This window comes from Saimiri boliviensis, chromosome 18 (genome assembly GCF_048565385.1).
Source record: "Saimiri boliviensis isolate mSaiBol1 chromosome 18, mSaiBol1.pri, whole genome shotgun sequence".
Lineage (NCBI taxonomy): Eukaryota > Metazoa > Chordata > Mammalia > Primates > Cebidae > Saimiri > Saimiri boliviensis.
In genome coordinates, this window is record NC_133466.1 from 9,582,238 (window position 1) to 9,604,294 (window position 22,057).

A 22,057-nucleotide genomic window follows, 5' to 3' on the forward strand; every position below is an offset into this window, starting at 1 on the left:
TGTCAATTTGTGAATGAAAAAAGCTATTGAAGACTAGACTATTCCTTTGAACAATGAATTAAATAGATTATCTGAAATCTGGTTAATGGCAAGAACAGAAAATGTTTAAAAAATAGGGATAAACAGTCTCCTGTTTGTTCCCATCTACTTCAGCAAACACATTTTCTTTTTTTTTGTGTGTGAGTTTGTTTTTATTGGGGAACAGGACACAGGGTGGGGAATGTCACCTTGGGATCTGGTATGCCCCACCTCCCAGAGAATGTCCATTTGCATTCTAATCTTTCTGGGCTTCTTTACGGAACTTTTTCTTCTTCTTGGAGCTGCTCTTGCTGCTAGTAGCCTCTTCAGGTCCACTGCTGACCGGCTCCTCTTTGGAGAATTTCCTCTTTTTCTTGGAGACACTTCTGTTGCCTGCCTCTTCGGGGTCATTGACTGTTTCCTCCTTGGGCGATGATTTCTTCCTCTTGGGAAGACTGGGGCTGCCAGTGGTTTCTTCAGGATCACTACTCATCAACTCCTCCTTGGAAAAAGATTTCTTTTTCTTGAGTTTGGAGAAAGAAGTAGACGGGTCTTCCATTCCATTCTCCTGAGGAACCTCCTGGGGCTTTTGCTTTTTTTTTCTTCTTTTTGGGTTTTTCACTTGCCTCCTCACACTCCTCAAGAGTACTACTGCTGTTTTCTGAAGATGCGAGGGCAAGTGCAGCCAGCCGTTTTTTTTTTCCTTCTTTAAGCGTTTCTTCTCCTGTTTCTGCAGCTTCCTAGTAATCTCAGCAGCCGCTTCCTCTGCCTCAACCATTGCTTCCTTCATGACATCCAGATTCTTTCGTGGAATCTCTCCAGTCTCATAGAAGGACAGTCGCTCTTCAACTTGTTCTCGAAGTTTCTCCCCAAATACACTCGTGGGCACCTCAGAGAAGCAATCGATTCGTGAGGCAATACTGCATTTGTTTGCCAGGTATCGGGAGATTCGGCCCTTGTTCTTGGCAGCTGCTCGGCCAATGAAGGTGGAGTGGAAAATGAGTCCATATTTTGGTGTGTTACCCCTTGTCTTCAGGGCTCTGGAGACTTGGTCCCTTTGCTGGGCCCTGGGAATCACTCACACACCAGGACTGGCCAAGCAAACACATTTTCTAATCAATGGTAACTCTAAAAAAAAAAAAAATCAAAGTGATCATCTTTAAAAAGTTATCTTGACCAGGAATTGCATCTAGAGAGTCTTCATTATTCATGAACTCTATTTTGTGAATTTGACTACTTACTAAAATTTACTTGTAACTCCAAAATCAGTGCTCATGGCACATTTGCAGTTATTTGCAGAGATTCACAGTGCCAAAAATTTTTATCATCTAACATGCTTGTTCTCAGCTGAAGTCAAACAAGGTGATGCCCTGCCCTCTTGTTTTGCTCTCATATTGTAAATCAATGTCTTTTTCGTGGTTTTAGTGACACATTTCCACACTTTTGTGTCTTTTGGTGTTGCCTCTTTTTTTTTGTTTTCAAGATGGAGTCTTGCTCTGTCACCCAGGCTGGACAGCTCACTGCAACCTCTGCACCCTGGGATTCAAGCAATTTTCCTGCCTGACCTTCCCTAGTAGCTGGGATTACAGGTGCACATCACCACACCCAGTTAATTTTTGTAGTTTTAGTAGAGAAGGGGTTTCACCATGTTGGCCAGGCTGGTCTTGAACTCTTGACCTCAAGTGATCTGCCTGCCTAGGCCTCCCAAAGTGCTGGAATTACGTGCGTGAGCCACCGTGCCTGTTCAAAATGGGTCCATGCAGAGTGCTGAAGTGCTGTCCAGCATTCCTTGGCACAGGAAGGCTGGGACAGGCCTTCGACAGGCTTTGTTCCCTGCATGAGTTGCAGTGCTGTGGGCTGCGAGCTCAGTGTGAATGAGTTAACAATACAGTCCATCCAGAAAAAGGAAGAGGAAGACTGCCAATCTGTGATGAAGCTATGGAGAAGTGGCTATATTTGTGGATTCCTGAGATGACGACCCACTTAACCAATTAACCATAGCAGACAGCATGGTGTAGCTGAAAGCCCAAGAAACTTCCAGTCACACAATACAAGATCATTTGTTAAACCCTCCTCAGCTAGTGCTGGTCAGCAAGCGTGTTTCAGAAGGTGACATGGAGTAAAAACCATCAAGTTGCAGGTGAGACATGTTTTGCAGATCAGGAGACTAGAAGAGTTTTAAAAATACCTGCTGAGTGTTATATGGGAAGAGTCCTGTGGAAGAACAGGTTTTCGATGCTAATGAAACTGGCTTGTTTTGCATGGAAGTTGGCAAATGAACCTATATTGCAAGTGGCATTTCAGATTACAAAAATGTGGCCAGAGGTTCATAGGAACTTAACCCTGTATTTCCACTAGGAATGGTATTTAATATTAACAAATTCAGTATTTTCAGACCTTATAGAACATAACTGTGGTGAATAATGAGAATCAACTATTTCAGGCATAAAGCTTGATATTTAAACTATTAAATCTTATAAAGACTGATACTATTTGAAAAATGAAAAAAAAATCAACTTTCTCAAAAAAAAATTTAAAGACTTAGAAATAGGGCGATGTGGTAGCTCATGCTTGTAATCCCAACACCTTGGGAGGTTGAAGCAGGAGGATTGCTTGAAACCAGGAGTTTGAGCCCAGCCTGGGCAATAGAGATTCTGACTCTAAAAGAGTAAAAATTTGATGGGTGTGGTGGTACACACCTGTAGTCCTGGCTACTTGAGAGGCTGAGGTGAGAGGATCCCTTGAGCCCTAGAGTTTGAGGTTGCAATGAGCTAGGATCATGCCACTGTACTCCAGCCTGGGTGACAGAGTGGGACCCTGTCTCAGTTAAAAAAAAGAGTCTCATATAAATTCAATATCAATATCTTCTCCTGCGTGTATGTGTTTGTGTGTTGAATAACTGTATGTTGGGTGTGGTGGCTTACACCTGTAATCCTAGCAATTTGGGAGGTCAAGGCAGGTGGATTGCTTGAGTCTAAGAGTTCGAGACCAGCCCTGGGTAACATGGTGAAATCCTGTCTCTACAAAAAGAATACAAAAATTAGCCAAGTGTGGTAGTGCATGCCTGTGGTCCCAGCTACTTGGGAGGCTGAGGTGGGAGGATAGCTTGAGCCCAGGAGCTGGAGGTTGCAGGGAGCTGAGATCATGTCATTGCACTCCAGCCTGAGTGACAGAGAGACAGCCTGTCTCAAAAAACTAACAAAACTATATCATATAAAGAATATAGGCTAGGCATGGCAGCTCATGCTTGTAATCCCAGCACTTTAGAGGGGTGTAATCCCACCCTTCCCAACGAGGTGGGAGGATTACTTGAGCCCAAGAGTTCTAGACCAGCCTGGGTAACATATAAGAACTTATCTCTACTAAAAATAAAAAAAATTAGCCAGGTGTGGTAGTGCACACCTGTGGTCCCAGCTACTTGGGAGGCTGAAGATGAAGTGAGACTTGATCGTGCCACTGCATTCCAGCCTGGGGAAAAGAATGAGACCCTGTCTCAAAAAAAAAAAAGAAAAGAAAAGAAAGAAAGAAAGAAAAGAAAAAATATTATTAGTAACTTTTTCCTTGAAGGGCAAGTGATCTCAGTCCCTTCAATTCACTTCAGTGTCTTATATATTAACATATTTGTGTGTGCTATGTGATGAGAATAATTGGGAAGTATGACATTACAGACTTATTTGTAACTTATTTATATAGGTCTCAAATAGCCCCGTGACCGTCCTTAATAGAATGATTAAATACTCACATGATGAGATGCTATGCTGCCAGTAACAAGAACGAGACAGCTCTAAATATTGTAAAAGAGAAGAGGCGTCAAAATGTATTAAGTGAGGAAAGGAGGTGGGGCACAGTGGCTCATGCCTCTAATTTTAGAACTTTGGGAGCCTGAGGTGAGAGGATTGCTTAAGGCCAGGAGTTCAAGACCAGCCTTGGCAGCATAGATCCCATCGCTACAAAAAAAAAAAAAAAAAGTAAAAATTAGCTCAGTGTGGTGGTGCGCATCTGTGGTCTCAGCTACTCCCGGGGCTGAGGCAGGAGGGTTGCTTGAACCCAGAAGTTTGAGGCTGCTCTAAGCCATGATTGTACCCCTGCACTCAGTCTGGGCAACAAAGCAAGACCTTATCTAAAAAAAAAAAAAAAAAAAAAAAAAAAAAAAAAAAAAAAAAGGTGCTGGGCACAGGGGTCACACCTGTAACCTGTAATCCCAGCACTTTGGGAGGCTGAGGTGGGTGGATCACTTCAAGCCAGGAGTTCAAGACCAGCCTGGCCAATGTGGTAAAACCTCGTCAGGTTTTACTATGGCTAGGCGTAGTGCGATGCAGCTGGAATCCCAGCTACTCGGGAGGCGGAGGCAGGAGAATCGCTTGAACTTGGGAGGTGGAGGTTGCAGTGAGCCAAGATCGTGTCACTGCACTCCAGCTTGGGTGACAGAGCGAGTCTCCATTTCAAGAAAAAGAAAAAAAAAAAAAGAAAGAAAAGGGTACCAGTGTGTTTCTTAGTTTTCCATTGTTGCTGTAACGAATGATTACAAGTTTAGAGGCTTAAGACACAAACTTACTACCTTCTGATTCTGGGGTAGGAAGTCTGACCAGGCCTCACCTGCCTAAGATGGAGGGGCCGGCGGGGCTGCATGCCTCTCCAGGGGGCCAAGGGGAGAATCAGTGTGCTTGCCACCTGCATTACTTGGCTTCCTCCATCTTCAGTACCAGCAAGTTTGTGTTTCTCTAACCCCAAAGTCACATCTTCTGACTGCATTCTGGGAAGGTTCTCAGCTGTAAGGATTTGTGTGATTACATTGGGCCCACCTGGATAATCTGGGCAAATCTGCCACCTCAAGGCTTTTAGCTTTAATCAGCTGTCCCATTTAATATGCTCCATTGTCATGTCACATATTTACCAATCCCAGGGATCAGGACACAGGCATCTTGGTGAGGAGGCTTTATTCTGCCTACCATGGTGTGCTGTTATTTGTATCAAAATATTTCCTTTTTAGACTGTCTCTGGAAGGGGTCACAGGAAATGGGTAAGAACAGTTGCTTCTGGGGAGGACTGGGTAGCTGGTGGATATGGAGGCTGACTTCCTACTGTGTATAGCTTTCATTCATTTGAGTTTTTAATCGGTGTGTTTATATTTACTTTAAAAAGTGAAGAATTGGTTGGGCACAGTGGTTCACACTTGTAATCCTAGCTCTTTGGGAGGCTGAGGCCGGTGGGTCACTTGAGGCTGGAAGTTCAAGATCAGCCTGGTCAACATGGCAGAACTCTGTCTTTACAAAAAGTTGGCCAGGTGTGGTGGTGCATGCCTGTAAACCCTGCTACTTGGGAGGCTGAGGCAGGAGAATTGCTTGAACCTGGAAGGCGGTGATAGCAGCGAGCCTAGATGGCGCCATTGCACTCCAGTTTGAAGGGAGACTCCATCTCAACAAAAAAAGAAAAAGAAAGAGTGAAGAAAGTTTAGAGGTCTTGAGCTACATGGTGGTTCACCGGTGGGGTATGTTTGCTTTCTTGTTAGTAGTGGCGGTTGTCAGATACCCGCAGCGAATCTTTCTGCAGCAGCCTCAACTCTCACTTCCTCAGAAGAAAATCTTAGACTGAAGGGGAAAAGGCACGAAAAGAGTTTTAGAGCGGAGTGGAAGTTGCTTAAAAAGATTCAGAGCAGGAATGAAAGAAAGGAAAGTACACTTGGAAGAGGCCCTGGGGGCACCGTGGAGGTCAAGTGCTCCGTTTGACCTTGGACCTAGGATCTTACAGGCTGGCCGAGGCTTCTGGCATCGTGCACCCCTTTCCCTTCATCCCTCCCTTAGGGTGAGCCACCCGCATGCGCAGACCTGCGTGTGCTTGGGAGGCCAGCCTGTTTCCCGCATTACATGTGTTTACTGGAGTTGCAGGCAAGCTCACCTGAGGTGCTCTTCCCATTTCTGGTGGAATGGCCCCCAGAAGATTACCGCCCGCCATTTCGCCTCTGTGGCTTTTTTTTTTTTTTTTTTTTGAGTTGGAGTTTTGCTGTTAGTTGCTCAGGCTGGAGTGCAGTGGCGCGATCTCGGCTCATCGCAACCTCCGCCTCCGGGGTTCAAGCGATTCTCCTGCCTCAGCCTCCTGAGTAGCTGGGATTATAGGCACGTGACACTATGCCCTGCTCATTTTTGTATTTTTAACAGAGACAGGGTTTCACCATGTTTTCCAGGCTGGTCTAGAACTCCTGACTTCAGGTGATCTGCCTGCCTCGGCCTCCCAAAGTGCTGGGATTATAGGCGTGAGCCACCACGCCCGGCTGCCAATGGGTTTTTAAGGTGCTTAGTACTGTATTCAAGATACCCAAGAATGTTACAGTAGGTAGCTAGTCGGGCTTGAGCAGGGCAGGAGACAGCTCCCCCCACCCACCAGAAATGTCAGGTGACCACCAAGTGACAGTCTGCAGTTGTCACACTGCCTGTCTAAAACGATAATTGGTAGCAGTTGGCACCAGGGAGTGGAAGTTTCCCAATAGAAACGACTAAAATTGGTCATCAGCAGTTGCACTCCAGCCTGGGCAACAAGAGCAAAACTCTCACACACACACACACACACACACACACACACACACACCCACCCCCTACAAAACACAAAACAAAACCCAAAACCCCACTGGCTTCCAGCCTCTACTGCCAACCACCATGACAGTCACTAGATGGCGCCCTTTGGCTCTTTCTGGTGCGGCTGGTCACAGGACTTTCTCCTTGCCGGTGCCATTCATGTTGACCCCAGCAAGGATGGGTATAGGCAGGCTTCGCTGATTTCTGTAACATATGAGGCTTTTTCCTCCTCTGTAAAATGAGAGTTATAATAGTACTGCCTCAGTCTCCCAAGTAGCTGGGATTACAGGTGCACAATTATTGTAACTAAACAAAGGTATACATAAACATCTCTAAAAAGTGCATACCTAGTAAGTAACCATTGACTAATGTTAACTATGGACATTAATGCCTACCACCCTGGTTAGAAAGTTTCCCCAGGCCTCTCTTGTTCTTATTAAAGGGCAACTCGACCCAACCTAAGAGGACCCTTTTCTAACACTATCTTAATATTGTCTCAATCTATCGATTCTTAGATGCCACAAACATTTGTTTCAGGTAAGAAAGAACTGCATTTTGTCATTTAGCTTTGTAGGCAATATTTAAATTCCAGATCTAGATTCTAATTTTTTCAAATAGGGTCAACTCCAAAAAAACCAAGTTTATACCAAATGAAGTTAAATTACATGATAAATCTATGGCTCTTGTAAATAGATCTCAAAGCAATTGTCTTAGAATTATGATGAGATGAGTAAACTCATTTTTTTTTTTTTTTTTTTTTTTAGAGTTTCACATTTGTTGCCCAGGCTGGAGTGCAATGGCACGATCTCGGCTCACTGTAGCCTCTGCTTCACTGGTTCAGGCGATTCTCCTGCTTCAGCCCCTGAGTAGCTGGGATTACAGGAGCCCCACTACCACGCTTGGCTAATTTTTTTTTTTTTTTTGTATTTTTAGTAGAGATGGGGTATCACCATGTTGGTCAGGTTGGTCTCAAACTCCTGACCTCAAGTGATTCACCCACCTCGGCCTCCCAAAGTGCTGGGATTATAGGCATGAGCCACTGCACCCAGCCAGTAAATCCATTTTTGATGGAATGCAGGATAGCATCACATTAGAAATGCTACCCCGCTCAGTCCTATGGGACATTTGTCATTTTGGGGCTTTGGTCCTCATTGATCCTTATACAAGGATGTCTCTTCTGTTCTCTTCTCTTCTCCTTTCTCTCTTCTTCTTTGTCTCTCTTTCTCTTTTTCTTTCCCTCCCTCTCTCCTTCTCTCCCTCCCGCCCTTCCTTCGTTCTTCCTTTCCCCTCCCTTCCCTTCCTCTTTCTCTCTCTCTTTCTTTTTCAGAGCTGAATGATTCAAAGCAAGACCCCGCTTTCATCATCCAGTGTACCATTACCAGCAGTGAATCCCTACAGGTCTGCAGCAACCTCAGTTCTTGTCTCCTTAGAAGAATCTGACTGAGCAGCATACGGCAGAAGAAGAGGCCAAGGCAAGTATCAGAGCAGGAGTGAAAGATTATTAAAAAGCTTTAGAATAGGAATGAAAGAAAGGAAAGTACATTTGGAAGAGGCCCAAGTGGGCAGTCTGAAGGACAAGTGCCTCGTTTGACCTTGACTTAAGGCTTTATACACTGGCATGCTTCCACCACCTTGTGCATCTTTTCCTTCATTCTTCCCTTCGGGTGAGCCGCGAGCATGCGCAGTGGCCGGTTAGGCTTGGGGGGTGAGCATGCGCAGTGGCCGGCTGGAGGTGAGCAGGCGCAGTGGCCGGCTAGGCTTGGAGGTGAGCATGCGCAGTGTTTACGGGCGTTGTACGCATGCTCACCTGAGGTAGGTGTTCCTCCCCTTTCCTGTGGAAGGCAGCTGGAGGGTCATATGCCTTCTACTTCAACTTCTGATTTAACCTTCTGGTTAAACTCTGCTATTTTGCCTCTTAATGCACGTGCTTGAGTCCACTCACCCAATTCCTGAGATCTTATCGGGAAGCTGCCCATCACCAGTTTCAGGTGTTTTTAATCTATTGGGAAACTGACTGCGTGACGACTTCCGGGCCATCGCCTGACATTCCTGGTGGGGTGTGCGGGCCTTCTGCCTTGTTCACATCTATTACCCCTGTAACAGTACCTGGTACAGATTCCAGCCAAATAGGAGGTCTAGTAAAAAGGTTATGCCCTTGTGAAGAAATAAAAAAGCTACTTTTTCTTCAGCGTTTCAGGGTTGAAGGAGTCCCAGTGCTTTAAAATGCACTCCAGGGGAGAGTATGTGACTGCCTTGTAAAGAGGGTGCCTGCTTCTGCCTCGCCTCCAGCCTGATTGTACGTTTCCTGAGGCCTCCCCAGCCATGCAGAACTGTGAGTCCATTAAACTTCCATTCTTTATACATCACTCAGTTTTGGTTATTTATTTATAGCAGCATGAGTATTGACTCATACAGCCTGTAACTGCTCCACAAAGGGCTATGAAGTGGAGAATTTGTCCCTCTCAGCACTCCAGCTTCTACCGTACACACCCTGTGGGCTCAGGCAGTCTTACTGTGCCTCATGTAGTGTGTCTAATTAACATTGCTGGAAGGGCACATTTCATGCCTTTTGCTTTTTTTTTTTTTTTTTGAGATGGAGTTTCGCTCTTGTTGCCCAGGGTGGAGTGTGCAATGGCGTGATCTCAGCTCACTGTAACCTCTGCCCACTAGGTTCAAGTGATTCTCCTGCTTCAGCCTCCTGAGTAGTTGGGATTACAGGCATGCGCCACCACGCCTGGCTAATTTTGTATTTTTAGTAGAGACGAAGTTTCTCCATGTTGGTCAGACTGGTCATAAACTCCCGACCTCAGGTGATCTGCCCGTGTTGGGCTCCCATAGCGCTGGGATTACAGGCATGAGCCACCACGCCTGGCCGCCTTCTGCTTTATAATGCTAGGTAGGGGAAAGATCCTCAGTCAGATACAATAACTATTTTAAAAGTCATTTAGGTAAAGGAGATAAAACTACTTTACATTGTAAACCAAAAAATATCTGAGACAGGTCTCAATCAATTTAGAGATTTATTTTGCAAGATTGAGGTCATGCCCGGGAAAAAGGAACACAAAACCACAAGAGCATCTGTGATCCATGGTTTTTCCAAAAAAGGTTTGAAACCTTCCAATATTTAAAGGGGAGGTCAGCAGCGGCGGCTCATGCTTGTTGTCCCAGCACTTTGGGAGGCTGCGGTAGGCGATCACTTGAAGTCAGGAGTTGGAGACCAACCAGCCTGGCCAACATGGCGAAACCCTCTCTACTAAAAATACAAAAATTAGTTGGGCATGGTAGTGCATGCCTATAATCCTAGCTACTTGGGAGGCTGAGGCACAAGAATTGCTTGAACCGGGGAGGTGGAGGTTGCAGTGAGCCAAGATTGCACTACTGCACTCCAGCCTGGGTGACAGAACGATACTCCACTTCAAAAAAAGAAAAAATAAATAAAGGGGAAAGAGCAGGCAGGCAGTAGGGGAAAGACAAGGAAAAAAGTGGGGAGGAGGTGTGAAAAAGGCAAGTGGTTACATTCCTTTGCAGATTGAATCAACATGCTTTGAATCCACGTGTTACATGTTGATTACACATTCATCTCACTGCTCAGTGAATCTGCATTCATATGCATTTGTCTCAGGCAGGTGGAGGAATGACTTCTGGTCCTGTCTTTGTCCCCTACTTGCAAAGATAAGCCGTTAACTTACATTGTCAGGGAGAAATGCAGCAGAACTGCTTTAGGGTAAAGATCTTAGGACCTGTAAGGAATTTCCTTGTGGGCAAATTGTGACAGAGCACCCCTGGGGAGGGATGTGGGCTTTTATCTTTGTAGGAACAAAAGGAGGCAGTTTTGTGCCTCAGGTCCCAAGCTTGACATTTTTCTTTGGCTTAGTGAGTTTGGGGTCCCAAGATTTTATTTTCCTTTCATAAACATAAAACCTGTTGAAGCATTCCGACTTTCATAATTCTATCACCCCTTGCATTTTTAAGTTCCGGTCTCAGGCACCTTTTCTTGTCCTGTCGCAGATCATTTTACCCTCCCTGGTGAAAAAGGCTTTGAGTTCCCAGCAGGGGGCGCTGAACCAAGAACCCTGGCTCCTTTCACGAATCTTCTCTTGAGGAGCACGGTCCCAGACAATTGTTCAGATTGCTCATTGTAATCTCTGCCCTCATTTTTTTTTTTTTTTCATAAATCTCTCCAATCTAGAGTAAATACAGCAAACTGATTTGGGGCCCTTGGAGGACAAATGTTAGAGGACCTTCTGGGGCTTTCTTTGCTTCCCCAACTTCCTTTTTTTTCCCTTAAAACCCTCATACAAACACCCAGCTTTCAATAGTGTTGTATTAAGACCTTTATTTTAGCCCCAATTTCCATTTTATTCATTTCATTTCTTCTTCTTTTTTTAAAAAAAAATTTGTATTATTTTGAGGTGGAGTTTTGCTTTGCCACTCAGGCTGGAGTGCTATGTGATCTTGGCTCACTGCAACCTCCACCCGCCAGGTTCAAGCAATTCTCCTGCCTCAGCCTCCTGAGAAGCTGGGATTACAGGTGCCCGCCACCATGCCCAGCTATTTTTTGTCTTTTTAGCAGAGACAGGGTTTCACCATGTTGGTCAGGCTGGTCTCGAACTCCAGACCTCAAGTGTTCCACCTGCCTTGGCCTCCCAAAGTGTTGGGATTACAGGGGTGAGCCACTGCACCCAGACTTCATTTCATTTCTTAATAACCATCTAAAGATTTCCACCCTACTGTGATAGTTTCCATGATTCTCCCTTTCTTTTTTTTCTTAGTTTCACCCCATCAATGATTTTTAAGTTTTGCCTTACTTTGTAAAAACATTTAAAAGTTCCCACCTTTTTGGAATGATTCCTTTAACTCCCCTTTCTGCCTTCACCATTTTTTTTTGAGGCAGAGTCTTACTTGGCTCACTGCAACCTTTGTATTCTGAGCTCAAGCAATTCTTCTGCCTCAGCCTCCCAAGTAGCTGGGATTACAGGCATGCACCACCAGACCCAGCTAATTTTTTGGAGTTTTGGTAAACATAGGGTTTCACTATGTTGGCCAGGCTGGTTTCAAACTCCTAGCCACAAGGGATCTGCCTGCCTCAGCCTCCCAAAGTGCTGGGATTATAGGTGTGAGCCACCACACTCCTGGAAGCCTTCACCATTTTCTTGTTAATTAACCTAATGTGTTTATTAGTATCTATAAGATCCATCAGGAGAAGTTGAGACAGTAGATTTGATGAGAACTGTCTTTTGGTTTTGCAGCGGTGTTACTGGAAAGGCTCCCAATCCATACCCCAAGAGATGGTTCTTGGATCCCACGCAAGAAAGAATTCGGGGTGAGTCTATAAAGTAAAAGCATGTTTATTAAGAAAGCATGGGACTGTGTTAGAGGGACTCCCGGGGTTAGCTAGGGGCATTGTTTATAGTGCAGGAATTTTCCAGTTTTCCGCTGTCAGCTTGGGCCCTTTGTTTAGTTTACCAAGCCCGGCGGGGCCTTTTGTTTTTGATTTTCCCACCACTGGCTTTCGGAGGTGAGGGCTTTGTAACTCAGGGTAATAAAACAAGTAGCCAATCTGGTAATGGGAGAACATGAATGGGGAGGGAATAACTCCAGGGTAAAAACTCCAGCTGTCCTTGCCTGGACAGTATCCTCTCTCCGATCCCCTTCCAAGAAAGCTTGGGAGCTGTCCTTTCACTCTGCCTAATAAACTGCAATTTTGCATGCTCTGGGTTCACAAGTTTTATTTCAGCTGTAAAACTCACTGAGCCTCTGGGGCGCCTTTCCCCATTCTTTGGGTCTAGAAAGGCCAAAAACCTAAGTGCCGGCTGCAGTGTTAGTTTCTGGTGGCCTAGTGGTTAGGATTCCTGGTTTTCATCCAGTCAGCCCAGGTTCAACTCCCAGGTACGGAAAGCAGCAAATCTGGAAGTATCATAAAGGGAAGGAATAAAGTAGGGCTACTCCATAGCAGCCCTGAGGGCTGCTAGTTACCTATTTTTATGGTTATATTTTGATTATATGCTAAACAAGGGGTGAGTAATTCATGCCTCCCCTTTTTTAGACCATATAGGGTAACTTCCTAAAGTTGATTGGAATAAGATACCTCCAAAACTTTTTTATTTTCAATGATTTACTTAGTTCTCATAGTGACTTAATCCAAAAGCCTCTTTCAAGCCTAGGTGGGAATTTTCCAGGTTTTACCATGTAAACAAGAGATATTCTAGAGAGGGTGTAGAGGAGGCATCTTCATGATCCCTCAAAATTCACTCTTAGAAATAGACTTAAGATAGCAAAAGATGACAAAAGCTCTGTGAGGATGAGACCTTTTAAGACAAAACTCCCATAACAGCCTGACATTTTCAGAATAAAAAGTGTGCTGCTTAAAATATTACATGTCTTGGACCCTCAAAAAATCAGACAAGGACCCAAAATTCACATTTTTTGGATGACAGAGACTAAGAGTACCCCACGTAGTCAGAAAGTGAAGCTCTCAAGGACATGAAACCAAATGAGTGGGAAACTTCGTCTGGTTTTTGTTTCAGGAACCCACAGCAAAGTTTGTCATGACAGACACCGATGTGGTCAGAACCACAAAAGACTGACCAGGCTGCAGTGCTGTTTTGAACAGTAGGCTTACAGAAGCTTACAAGAGTTCTAGGCCCGTGTTCTACCCTATGGTACCCCCCTTTATTGTTACTGAAACCCCAGAGGTTTAGGCTAGGTCCCACTGCTCACCACACAGAGAGTCACTCGCTGAGACCACCAGTCTTGCTAGGCTTTAAATGGGTGCAGCAGTAGGGAGATGGAAGATAGTTTCAAATCTGTCTCCTCACTGATTAAAGTTAAGCATTTATACAGCAGAAATCTAACAACATGCAGGAAAATAGGAATTAGGAAGGGGTAGGAGGTCAACAGACAGCAGGTGGTAGGTTAGGTAATCATAAAGGGAGACAGACCTGGCACCTCATTATCCAAATGTGGTGATCTGATGAGTTTTAATTCTCTGATGCTATCTGGGAGACCTGATGGCTGGTTTCTTGAGAAAGGAACTCAGATAAGACAAATGTACCTTTCTCAAGTTTCAAGATTGAAAAGGTCAATTTCTATGTTTATTCAAAAGAAACTGTAAGCATTTATGGGATGGTGAACTGTAAAGTTCTATGGGATAATTGGGTCAGTTTCACTCTGACAGAAGGACACAGAAAATAGAAGGAAAGTGCAACATAAAAGGATATTAGAAGAAAAGGGATCTAATGATGTGACTATTCATAACACAAAATACCAGAGTTACAGCAGAATCACCGCAAGGCAAGACTAGTCACACAAATCCTTTTTTCCCATAATCAAAACTTTGCAGATGAGGTTGGGCATGGTGGTTCCCACCTGTAATCTCAACACTTTGGGATGCTGAGGCAGGAGAATCACTTGAGCCCAGGAGTTTGAGATCAGTCTTGGCAACACGGCAAAACTCTACAAAAATTACTAAAAATGTTAGCTGGGCATGGTGGTGCATGCCTGCAGCCCCAGCTACTTGGGGTGGGGGCTGAAGTGGAAGGATCACTTGACCCTGGGAGGTCGGGGCTGCAGGGAGCTGTTTGTGCCACTGCACTCCAGCCTGGGTGATGAAGTGAGATCCTATCTAAAACTAACCTGAAAACAAAACAAAAAAAGAGCCTTGGAAAGGAGACAGTGATTTTTACCATCCACCCAGCTGGAGTCCACAGAGAGCCTGGCTGGTGAGAAATTCTTAGTTCTTGGCTGGCAGATCAGGTTCCTGGGTTCTCTTTGCTGTGGTTTCCAGAAGAGAAGAATGGCTTTGTCCACCCTGCTTGCTGTGCCACACTGTGGGAGTCATAGGCCCTTAGCCCCCTAAAGGTTCACTGAAAAAATCACTGGTGTGAGGCAGATTATTAGTAGGAAAGGCAGTCACCTTTATTTAACATGTGTACAAGGGAGCCTTCAGAATGAAGACCTTAGCTAAACTTTCCTAGATCCAGACTAGAGAAAGTCAGGCAGGGCTACTTTAGAACTTGCCAAAGATATATATTTCGGCCAGCCTGGGCAACGTAGTGAAACCCCATTTCTACCACAAATACAACAAATTAGCCAAGCATGGTGGCACACATCTGTAGTCCAAACTACTGGGGAGGCTGACATGGGAGAACCACCTGAGCCTGGGAAGTCGAGGCTGCAGTGAGCTGAGATTGCACCACTGCACCCTAGCCTGGGAGAATATGTATACCTTATGGGGTTGGGGTGAGGGGGTTGAAATACTGATTTTTCTTAACCAGCCAGTGTTCCTAGGGTTGAAACTTGATTTTCTTCAGCAGCTGGGGTTTTAGTCAAAATGGTGGTGGGGGCAGGGGAAATAATTGGTCAAATCTAACAGAAGATAGACTGAGACCAAAAAAACAAAACAAAACAAAAAACAGAAAAAGCAGTAGCAAAAGTTACATATTGCTGGGATCTCTGAAGATAAAGAAGTTATAGTCAGCTATCAATAAACCTTGACCTTCAGCTACCAAATCCCCAAGTGAAATCCCAAACCACCTTCTACCTGGAGATGCTGCCTGAGCCGAAGACTGCTCTTTGTTGGCATGGAAGCAGCAAACTCCCCTTCCTCATCTGAGGTAAGCAAACTCTCTTCCTAGAGGAGTTCCCTAGCAAAATAAACCTTGAATCTCAAACCAAAAATTTTGGGAGATCAGGGAAGCTCGGTAGAGAGAGCAGGCTTTTGAACCTTTTGCAATTTGGACAGTCAGAGAATCTCTTGCTGGCAGGAGAATTGCTGCAGGTCCCAGGAGCTAACCTTTTCTCCGTGATCCCTTTGTGGTTACCAAAATTACAACCAAAATGAGGGACTGAGGCACTAGGTCTCAAACCACCGAGGTTTTTGAATCAGCTTGAGGGTGCACGAGGGAAAAACACAAGTCATAGAAGAATCCGTGGCTGGTTTTCCCAAAGAGATTCTTAAAAGATTTAGTATTTATTACATTTTCCTTAAAAAAGTAGGGGAGGGGCAGCAGTGAGGCAAACAATTACATACTTGTAAGACTTTAGTTAGTGCTCAGAAAATCTACATTTTACATAAGACAAGGTGAAGGGTTGGAGAAAATGGGAATAGAAAAGGCAGAGTCTCAGGGAGGGGTGAAGGAATGATTAGTCTTATCCTTGTTCTGTGCCTGGGAAGATGTGCTAGTAGTCTTTTGCAAAGACTGGTTTGTTTAGCCTTTATGGGAGAAACCCTAAGGACTGTTAGTGAGGGAGTCAGTATAATGAGGCATGTTCCAGCTCTGATCTTATCATGGCTGTGAACTCAGCTTTCAGGGTTTCTCTGGAGTTCTCTTGTCCAAGGCGGGTGGGGGTGGTCCATTTAGTCAGTTAAAAGGCTTGGATTTTTTTTTTTTTTGTGAGATGGAATCTCACTCTGTTACCCAGGCTGTAGTGCAATGGCATGATCTTTGCTCATTGCAACCTCCGCCTCCCGGATTCAAACAATTCTCCTGCCTCAGCCTTCTGAGTAGCTGAGATTATAGGCCCCTGCCACCATGCCTGGCTAATTTTTGTATACTTTTAGTAGAGATGGGGTTTGACTGTGTTGGCCAGGCTGGTCTCAAACTCCTGACCCCTCAAATGATCGACCCCTCAGCCTCTGAAAGTGCTGGGATTACAGGTGTGAGGCACCACCGCTAGCCAAATTTTTTTAAATTTCTCATTGGGAAACACTTTCATTTTGTCTTCTTTCTCAGGTCCATCCCATGTTCTCCTCAAATGCTCATGGTGAAATGTCTACCAGTCTTATTGGGTACATACAGTGTTATATGTTCTGTACCATTCTTTTTCCTTTTGTAGCAGTTTATTTCTTCAAAATTTCTTCTTTGGTCTTGAAAAGCAAGTTTAAAGCTTTACGAAGCATACAATTTTTGTAATTAGAAAACATTTTAGGCTGTACACAGTGTTGTATGCCTGTAATCCCAAGCACTCTGAGAGACCAATGCAGGCAGATTGCTTGAGGCCGGGAGCTCCAGACAGGCCTGGGCAATGTAGCAACACCCCATCTCTACAAAAAAATAGAAAAATTGGCCAGACATGGTGGTGCATGCCTTGTGGTCCCAGCTACTTGGGAGGCTGAGGTGGGAAGATCACCTAAGCCTGGGATGTTGAGGCTACAGTGAGCTGAGATCATGTCACTGCACTTGAGCCTGGGCAAGAGTGAAACCCTGTCTCAAACAAACAAACAAAAAAACAAACAAAAAAACTGAAAAAGTGTCAGAGGAAAAATACACTATAAAGGAAATAAAATTCACCTATAATTTTACAAGTTTCTTAAACATTATTTTTAATATCGGCAAAATACTTCACTGTGTGACATGCCACAATTCAATGATTGTAATATTTGTGGACTCCTTCATTGTGTCCAGTTTTCTTTTCTGGTTAATTGTGTCTTATTGTGTCTGTAAAGCATGATGCACATCTGATTATTTCTGTGGAAGGGTAAACTCCTAGAAACAGAATTAATAGTCACAGTGTATCTATATCTATGAAGCCTGCTGGGAAAATTCTTCATAAAGACTTCTATTTGGGCCAGGCAGGGTGGCTTACTTGTAATTCCTTAAAGAAGTACTTAAAGAAGGCGAAGGCAGGAGGATTGCTTGAGGTCAGGAGTTTCAGACCAGTCTAGACAATATAGTAAGACTTCCGTTGCTACAAAAAGTTAGAAAAAGAAAAAAGTTAGGCTAGTGTGGTGGTGTGTGCCTGCAGTTCCAGCTACTCTGGGTGCTGAGGTAGGAGGATCCCTTGAGCCCAGGAGTTTGAGGCTGCAGTGAGCTGTGATTGTGTCCACTGTACTCCAGGCCTGGGTTACAGAGTGAGACCCTGTTTCAAAATAAAACAAACAAAAAACCCAGACATATTCATAGTAAGGTATCTTAATCCATTTTCCATTGCTTATAACAGAGTATCTGTAATTGGGTAATTTATAAAGAACCAATTTATTTCTTACAATTCTGGAGGCTGGGAAGTACAAGGTCAAAGGGGTGCATCTGGCCTTCTTGCTGGTGGAGACTCTCTGTAGAGTCCTGAGGGGGCTGAGCATGCTAGCTTCGGTCTCTTTTCCTCTTGTAAAGCCTCCAGTCCTACTCCTGTGATATCCCACTAGTCCATTAGTCCATGAATGGATGAATCCACTCATGGGGCAGGGCCATGAGCCAATCACCTCTTAAAGGCCCCCCTCTCAATAATGCCACATTGGGGCTTAAGGTTTTTTTTTTTTTTTTTTTTCATTTTTTTCTGAGATGCAGTCTCGCTCTGTCACCCAGGCTGGAGTGCAGCGGCACGATCTTGATTAACTGCAACCTCTCCTATCTGGGTTCAAGTGATTCTCCTGCCTCAAGCTCCTGAGCATCTGGGATTACAGGCACCTGACACCACGCCCAGCTAATTTTTATATTTTTAGTAGAGACGGCATTTCACCCTGTTGGCCAGGCTGGTCTCAAACTCCTGACCTAAAATGATCCACCTGCCTCAGTTTAACATGTGTTTTGGAGGAAACAAAAATTCAAACAATAGCATCAGGAGTGTAAGAAAATACCACCTCTACCACAGTCTTGCAAATACCAGGTATTAAAAACACAAGCTTCCCAAGTTGACACATAGTCTATTTGTTTTAGTTCACTCTTTATTATTAATAATGAATTTGGGATATAATTTCTCCATATTCTCAGTAGTCTGTATTTCTTCTTTGTGAATGATCTGTTTAAGATATTTGCCCATTTCCTATTAAGAGTTATATTGGTCAGGGGTTCTAGCTGTCTGTTACTAGGTAACAAATTACCTCAAAATGTATTGGCTTAAAATGACAACTATTCTTATGCTTCTGTGGGCCAGGGAATTCAGGCAGGACTTAGATGATCAGTTCTTTTGCTTCATGTGGTGTTCACTGGAATTTCTTGGTGATATTTATTGGTGGCTGGGGTGGTCTGCAGGGTTCAAGATGGACAAGGTCACAGGCTTGGGCCCTGTGTGGGGATGGCCAGGCCCAGCCAGGTTGCCTCTCCATCCCTGAGCAGTTTTAGGACCTTTTCTTATGGAGGAGAGCTGCTGCTTCTCTCCACGGCTCGGTGGCTTAGGGGTTTTATGGCCGTGAAAAATATATGCTGGGATGAGTCTGCAAATAAACCTTACTAAAGTAACCTTTATCTTCCATTACTTTCCCCCATATATTTACCTTCCCACAACTTACTGCCCCACAGGAGCTCAAAACCCTTTTCCTTTGTCACGTCCTGTTTCCACAATTTATCGTTCTTTGGTAAAATGGTATATTCTTGGCCTAATTGCTTCTTTGGGTCTTCACTTTTCTATTTATTTATTAGTGAGACAGAGTCTTGCTCTGTTGCCCAGGCTGGAGTACAGTAGTGTGATCTTGGCTCACTGCAACCTCCACTTCGAGGTTCAAGTGATAATTGTGCCTCAGTCTCCAAGTAGCTGAGATTACAGGTATGCAGGTATCCACAATGCCCGGATAATTTTTGCATTGTTAGTAGAGACAAGGTGTTGCCATGTTGGCCAGGTGGTCTCAAACTCCTGACCTCAGGGGATCTGCCTGCCTTGGCCTCCCAAAGTGCTGGGATTACAGGCATGAGTCATGGCGTCTGGCCCTGGGTCTTCACGTTTCTATGAAGACCTCCATATGCATATGTAATGATAAACCTTTTCTCCTGTTAATTTAATTTGTCACTCTAATTTGCAAGGACCTAGCCATTGAACCTAAGTGGGTAGAGGAAAGAGTTTTTCTCTCTCCTATACAATGACTTGCTTTACTGAGTGGCATATTAGTAGACATGATACAAACATAGTTTTCAAAAGTGTGTGTGTGTTGAGGCTTGCTTTTTTAAAAAGAATTATTATTATTATTGGGCCGGGTGTGGTGGCTCAAGCCTGTAATCTCAGCACTTTGGGAGGCCGAGGCGGGTGGATCACGAGGTCGAGAGATTGAGACCATCCTGGTCAACATGGTGAAACCCCGTCTCTACTAAAAATACAAAAAATTAGCTGGGCATGGTGGCTCGTGCCTGTAATCCCAGCTACTCAGGAGGCTGAGGCAGGAGAATTGCCTGAACCCAGGAGGCGGAGGTTGCGGTGAGCCGAGATCGCACCATTGCACTCCAGCCTGAGTAACAAGAGCGAAACTCCATCTCAAAAAAAAAAAAGAATTATTATTATTATTAAGATGGAGTCTTCCTCTGTCACCCAGGCTGGAGTGCAGTGGTGAAGTCTCAGCTCACTGCAACCTCCCTGGTTCAAGTGCTTCTCCTGCTTCAGCCTCCTGAATAGGTGGGATTACAGGCATGTGCCACCACACATGGCTAATTTTTGTATTTTTAGTAGAGTCAGGGTTTCACTGTGTTGGCCAGGCTGGTCTCGAACTCCTGACCTCAAGTGATCTGACTGTCTCGGCCTCCCAAAGTGCTGAGTTTATAGGCATGAGCCACCACACCCAGCTGAAGCTTGCTATTTTTTTTTTTTTTAACTAAAGGACATTTATTTATTTTTACCAAGACTTTATCTTGAGGACATGGCTAAACTGTGTTTCCACCCACCACTCCATCTTGAAGAAGGGTTAGTACAGTGAATATTATAAAGTAGATATGAACAGTTGAAGGGCTGGAATCAACACTAACTGATGAAGAACAACTTCCATCTAAATCATCATAAAAATGTTTAAGTAAAAAAAAAGAAAGAAAAGATAAAAAGAGGGGCAGTGGGGGCTTCCGACTGAACAAGATCCTCACATTTCATTGAATACAGTCAGTCTTGGCTAGAGTATAACAAAGTGGAAACAGGATTAGTATGATACAAAGCTTCCACTACAGCACGCTGTACACGCCTGTGTTCCAAGCCCACCTCCAGCTCCGCAGTGCTTCCAACACAATTATTTCCCAGCCTGTTGGGCCTGCTGATGAATGAGCTGCCATAGTCACTCTTTGCTTCCTGATTTGTCAAAGCTCTTTATATTATCAAGGATATTAAGTCCTATTCATGAGGCTGTAAGTGTTCTCTATATTTGTTTATATTTTCTTTTATTTATGCAGCTTCTTTGGTGTATAGAAGACATCCATATAAGTGCACCAAATCAATCGCTGGCCTGGTAGTTTCTTGTCCACACATCTCATTTTTGCCGCTCCGCAGATATCCTCTTGCCATCTGATAATATTCTTTCTAAAAATATGCCTAAACATCTTAAGAATTCATCCCCCAAATACTTTTTTTTTTTTAAACCTAGAGTCTCAGATTCTTCAAAGTCAGATGACTTCCCAAACAGCAGGCTTGGATTCAACTTTCTTGAAGTCGAGGCCCTAGGCAGTGACCTGGGAGACCGCTTTCCTGAGCCTTGCACATCAGATCTTTTGGAACTGGACAGAAGGGACAGTTGGACTCTCCTTGCCTTCCTCCTTCGTATCTATAGGAAATGAAAGGCCATGTTTTTGACTTTTACCCTCTTACCATATTTTGACTGAAGTCAAGAACTGGTCTAATTACTGTTGACTCAACTGTTTCACTGAGATAAGTTTAATAATTATAGCCAAATCATCTAACGAGTACAAAGTTCTCTGATGAATGGCTCATTTTTAGTAATGTCATTATGGAAAGCTGAGAATAATCTATTCATTATGCTTGTATACAAGGAGCCCCATCAACCCCCATCATCCTGGTTTAGTAATGAACACATTGACTGTCCTGTTTCATAAATATCTCCCTTCACTCCCACATTCTTCACCCCACAGATTTGTTCTAAAATCAGGCATCTCCCACACCCAATGGTAAAAACTGCTTTATTGGTGGCAGTTAGTATAATTCAATAAATGTTGATACCCAAAGAAGAGCTCAATTGGTCTGTACAGAGCTCAGTGAAATTGAACCAAGTGATTGCTGGGAGAACTGAAGTCAGTCTTGCTTCTTGGGAAAGGAAGCCATGGCCAGCAGATATATGGCATATGTCGTCCCACCAACTCTAAGAACCATGGCAACTTATAGAGGAGTGAGGGAATGTGTTCTCTTTCCGAGTCCACAAAGGGACGTAGTTTTAAGGGCAAGAACTGAGTGCCATGCCCCCCTCCCATCTCTCCTCATCCAGGAGATTTAACAGTTTATGTTTAAATTTCGCAGGCGCAGGAAGAAACTAAGAGTCAAGTTCTAAGGAACTCCTTTCATTGGCTTGGGGTCTTGGAGAAGGTGGGGGTTCCTCTCAGGTTAAAAGTCCCCTTCTTCCACACCCGTTCGGACTCCATTTTGGGTCCCCTTCCATGGACACTCCCTTCGTGGAAGCCGTCTTTCTCTCTCCTGGATTTCCCCTCTGGAGTCGCCTTCCCCACCCCCTCGTGGAAGCCTGTCTTCCCCTCCTAAACTCCATCTCTCTCTACTCCCTTCCACTCAGTGTGGAAGCTGCTTTCCTCTCCTGGATTCCATCTTTCTGGATTCTCTCATTC

General features: G+C 44.3%; 1 pseudogene; it reads right to left on the bottom strand.

Moving 5' to 3' along the window:
* Positions 1–251: 251 nt before the first annotated feature.
* LOC120368436 (nucleolar protein 56 pseudogene) lies at positions 252–1,110 on the bottom strand (annotated as a pseudogene).
* Between the last annotated feature and the right edge of the window lie 20,947 nt (positions 1,111–22,057).